We start from the raw sequence: 5,671 nt of genomic DNA on the forward strand, positions 1-5,671 counted from the left end.
GATGACAGCAATTAGTGCATTCTATCACACTCATGTCTTACATATAGCAGCTTTTGTCTAAAATCTGCTAAGTTCAAGAGTCAGAAAACTACTCCCTCCTCATAGGCTCCTTGCCATATCTTTCCTCTCAACTCCCTTCCGTTATGTCAAGAATAATATTCACTTAACGGTTAGTGACTTTATTCAATCCATCAACAGTGGCCGGAATTACATCAATCCCTTGGGCATTCAACAAAATCTGACCTGAATGAGAAGAGCCTACCGAAGGAAATTCACAGTCTGAAGAATGGAGGAGACAAAAAGGATGGGACAAAGGAAAAAGCAAAAGTTGAGGCTGAGACATAGGAAAACCTTAGAGGAAGAAACTTCAGGTCAGTTTCCGTTTATTGTCATGGTTTGAAATGGAACTTTTAACACCAAAGGAAATGTGATTCAGAGCTAGTTGTTAAGAAAAAAAAATGTTCTTATTCATTACACAGGGATCATATTCTTGGTTTTCTTACTTATTCTTTGTCCTCAATTTATGCTGAAAAATTTTTCTTCTGCAAGTCAAGGACTCATTTGTACTCATTTATCATTTTTCTCTTTCGCATATTTTTACCAGGGATTAAATGACATCTCCAGAGATGTGGACTTGAAGCCTAAGAGTAGACAGAAGCCTTAGTGCTTTATGGGAATAACTAGGGACCTTTTATCACCCATGGAACTAAGGGTTGGAAAAACAATCAGATGTGATATCTTTTCCAAATTGGCAACCTTGAGATTTCAGGGAGGTTTGATTAGAATCAGAGGTCAGCCTTATCAAACAGATTCCATTTAGTTTGCATTGAGCTTTTCAAATAGCTACAGTATAGGGACCGATACAGGATGTGGACAAAGAGAAACTTGGCTTTCCAGTCACAAAAAGGATGCAGAATGTGAGAAAGAGCTGCTGGACTCCAGGCAAATGTCTATTGGGTACTTGAGCATGGAGGCAGGATGAAGTAGAGAGCCCCGTGTCCTTCTTGTCTATTGAGTTTTGGGGAAGCTGACATTGAGATTGAGTTAGGAGTAAAGGTTTATAGGGAAGTAAAACTTACAAAAGAAAAAAGGAGGCAGGATTGGGCAAGGGAATTGTCAAACCACACTGCAAACCTTTCAAAAGTCTATGACGATGCATCAGGGAGATGTATAACAAAGGTTGCTTGTTAGAGAAGACCTGCTTTGGGCAGAAATGGCTAGGGCCTTGTGCCCATCCACAAACTGTATATCCTAAGCTCAAACCTGAGGCAGATCCTAAAGCAGTTAAGGGTTGGAAGCTATCAGTTACCTACTCCGGGAAGTTGGTGGTGCTTTCTTGAAGGAGTATCTGAGCAGTTTATCTCCATATCTGCTACAATTCCTGCCCTGTGCCATGCGAATCCACTTCTCCATACATATCTGGGGAGCAGCAGCTCATCCAGAACTTAGAGGAGGGAGGTCAGCGGAACAAACTACAGCCCTCATTTGCTGCAGTTAGTCTTGAGGTCCCAACCGATATTCATTGTTTCCCTATTCTACCACCCATTCAATTTCTCCTTACTGTCAACTGCCATCTCTGCTTACTTGGTGGTAAATCCTTCATTTCTAAGGCATAGAAAGAAATATGAATGTCATGATGAATTGAGAGACCATTTTGCCTTAGTTCTGATTAGATTTCCCATGAAGCCTTACTCTACTCTAGTTCCTCTTCTTAGCTTCTGGGGAGTTCCATGTTGCTGCTTCATAAGCACCAATGAGGAAACTGCTTTTCTTTTCTACCATGTCCAGGGAAAACTGTGTTGCTTCTCAAACAGGGCCTTTAGGCAATTCTGCTTTATTAATTGTGGCTACTTCTTGTTTTTCCTTCCCTGACTCTCTTATCAGTAATTTTTTTTCTGGATGATGAAAAACTGCCAGATGGATCCCTTGCTTTGCTTAATCCCTGGATCATTTGTACACCTGCTTCTCCTGCTGGTACTTGCCACTGGGATTCCTCTGTCTAAGAGGACTGCCAAGGTGCATTTGTCACAGCATGGCTCATTACCATCCAAACTCAATGCAGGTCCATGTCCTAAAACATAACTATTGAAACTGTCCCTAAGAGAGGATTCAAGCTAGAAAACATTTATGGAATCTGTCCCCAACATTCCATTATTTTAAAAAAAGTTCTGTTTGGATCTACTAGTTGCCTTGTTTCCATATTTTGCCAGTCTCATCGCTGAGAACTCATTTTTGCAACCTCAATCTGGTTCCATTCTCTGGGACCAAGGGTAAGAATAAAATGAGTGAGCTCAAGAAATGCAGCCCTATCTTGCATTTCCCCTTCTGACCTTATAGTTTAGTTCGAGCAACTAGTCTCCTGATTTGCTCTGAGACCCACTGCCTACTATGTGCCCGATCCAAGGGCAGGTGAGTAAGCATAGGAGTCACTTCTCGCTTTGCTGCTATGTGCCTTTAGGGATATTCGAGAGGCCTCTTATAATCACTTTATATTTTTGCAATGCTAAACAAAACCCATTGTCTCACATGACTCTCAGAATAGTCTCATTGAAATCAACCTACTTTACATTTAAAATCGATTTTTAATGGAACCAGGATGGAATAATGCTCTCATAACTCCAGTATCAGTGCTTTTTATTTTTAAGCAGCTTTTATTTTTTTTCTCCTTAACATAAATCTGTTCTGTAATCTCACTATCCTAATGACAACCATTGCTAATATTTAGGAATTTTTAATCTATGTATATAATTTTTTACATTGTTGAAGTCATTCTGGATATAAAACTTGGCAACCTGAAATTTTACAGTCATAGATTTGGATGGTTTTGATTTTCTTTTCTTTTTTTCTTCACATTGTCAAATGTTGATTTTGATCCTCACATTAAATTGATCCCAAGACTAAGCTATACATCTCAAATCACTTTAAAGCAAAAAAGAAGGGGGACAATAGAATCCCCCAAGTGTAATAGACACAGTTCTATAACTCTATAATGAAATATTAAGGCTGGATATTCCTGAGTCTGGTTCCTTGGGCCAGGCATTATACAAACCAAAGTGTAGTTGGTAGATAGATGGGCACATATTTTTATAAGTTAAAACTTCAAAATAAAAAGTTTAAATATTGAAAATTAAATACTACAGTGGACACCTGGGAATCCATGGTTTCGGAACTGTCTAATTCTCTTCTTAAATGATGTAAAATTTGAATTTCACAGTATCAGTGCAAGGAAAAATCTGTATTAGAACCCAAATGGCTACTCTCAGGCAGTGTATAGTGTGGTACATGAAACCACTTCATAAGTTAAGCATCCCCCTGAGCAAGGATGCTCATGATAGGGACAGCTGTGCCTGAGAACAGCAGCATTCTGTTTAACCAGCCTCACCTATGTGCTGTGTCAACCTAAAAGTTAGGTGAGAAAATTGGCCACTTTTGTGGTTTGATTGGAAGGGTCCTTGAACCTCCCCCCACCCCAAGCCTAAAAGTTTCCATACCCTTTGTCCCAGAATTCCCACTATTTGTCATTCTTTTGAGTTAAGGTATTATATAACTTTGTTATAAAGCAAATGTATCCTTTTGGTAAACCATTATTCACTTGGAGTTACCAGCTGGGATGGATGCCTAATGCACAATGAAGATCTAGCTCCTCACAGTGGGGCAGGTCCAAGGCTCTATGATCAGACCTGGACACCTGGAAGTGGAAGGAGGTGATACCATTGTAATAACCTGGTTATTAATAACAGGAAGGGAGCAAAAGGAAGGCCAGATAATATAGGCAAGCTGTTTGTACAGCTTTGCCAGGAAGCTGCAGTTTAACATTCTCCAGGTCTGTTCCCCGCAGATCACTGGGGGGAAGGGACTGGACAATAGACCCATGCCCAGTAAGGACTGAGTGATGTGGGAAGGTGCTTGGCTGTCAATCACACCTGGGAACAAGCCATTGGCCAGAATGGGTGTGGCCACGACAAGCATGGGAAGATTGGATATTTAAACTCCTAAACCAAGGAATTTATTGCTCTTGCTTGCTTAGTCCTCTTTTTCTCTTGGGACTCTTGTTGCAGGGTGTGTGCTCTCATGCTTCTGCACTCACCTACATGGCCCACAGCTATGTGGGCCCCACACACAATGGATTGTGATTAGCCTGATGCTATGTCAGACCCAGCTTCCCCACGGAAAGGAAACTATGGACTCTGGCTTTGCTTTTAGCTAGGTCCCCAGCTGCACCTTTTCCAGGACTGGTTTAATGGAAATGGGATTTTACAAATCAAGGGATATAATTTCACACAAATAAACCTTTCTACCACATCTCATTTTCCCGTGCAAGTCTTAGAAAATTATTTTTTCTCAAGATATCGTAAGAACCCTACTCCCACTAGCATTGGAGAAATTCCACCCGTGCAATTCTCTGATAACAAAGGTATGGTAGGGGATAAAGTGTGGATACTGCAGGGAGGCTCTGCTGGGAAGCCATGGCCACATGAACACACTGGGTACCCAGAAGTACTAGAAGAAGGGAGGGAAGAGTGACACCAAGAACAGCCTTCACCTTTGAGAATCCTGAGGAATAGAAATAAAGTTCACAGACTTGTGAAGAGCTAGGCTGTTTCATGCTTAGAAAAACTGTTACTGGATATGTATTCTCGCCCTCATCACAGTTCCATCTGTGGGTGAAACAGAAAGCTTTCCTTGGGAGGCTCGGTAAGGTTCAGGCATGGCCCAGGGCCCAGACCACTGGACAGACGTCCTTCCTGTTGGGAGAAAAGTCACATTCCCCTGTTATTTGTGACAGCCTCAGGACCCACAGGCTGCCTGCAATGTGTAGACTGCATAATTTAGCATGAAGGCTGCCAACAATTTTTGGCCTCAGCTTTTTCACTGGTTTTCATTTAGCAACAATTTCAGAATTTTCCGGGACTTCATGTTTTAATGAAGAAAAATTAAGTGACCTTTAGTCAACTTGGCAAAAGACAGGGTGGGTTACAGTGGCCCAGAATAGTAATTAATAAGGTTACTATCACCATTAAGAATCACGGAGTAGACATTGGCAGTTTATTTCCACATGGTTAGAAAGAGATGAATGTTCTATCCTTAGAAATGACAGTTGTTCAAACTCATCAAGTCATGATGCTATGCGACCATTTGTGAATTTAGAAGCAAGGCCTCTGATGGTGACAAAAGGAGCAGCATTATCCACTGAGTAAATCAAGGCCAAAAACCACGTTTAATCCCCACTCCTGTGCCACACAGCTTCCATCACAATCTCTCATGGGTGGAACTGGCCACATAATCAAGTACGCGAATAAACTGTAAATTGATTCAACATACCTCATTACATCGTTGACACAACCATAACCTTCTAATCACAGATAGCACTACCCAAACCTCACATCCACCATACTGCTAACAGAAAATTTGTCCCAGCCTTTTGGGAAAATGGCCTCCAAATCACACGTAAGGATTGTCCTAGAAGAAGGTTCCACTGGACAGCAGAATTTTCACAGGCTGAAAATGTGGTTGTTCTCTTCTTGTAATGGGCTTTCCAGCCCAGGGCAGTGACCATGAAAGGGTGCCCCCAGGTCTGTGGTGTGGGCCTTATCTGGAGTCAGAAGACAATGTTTAGCCATCTTGCAGCTTTTGTCCCTCAAGACTCCAATGAGGACACGGTCCCCTTCCC

This window comes from Myotis yumanensis, unplaced genomic scaffold (genome assembly GCF_028538775.1).
Source record: "Myotis yumanensis isolate MYYU_CA2020_CCGP unplaced genomic scaffold, mMyoYum1.0.hap1 SCAF_17, whole genome shotgun sequence".
NCBI lineage: Eukaryota > Metazoa > Chordata > Mammalia > Chiroptera > Vespertilionidae > Myotis > Myotis yumanensis.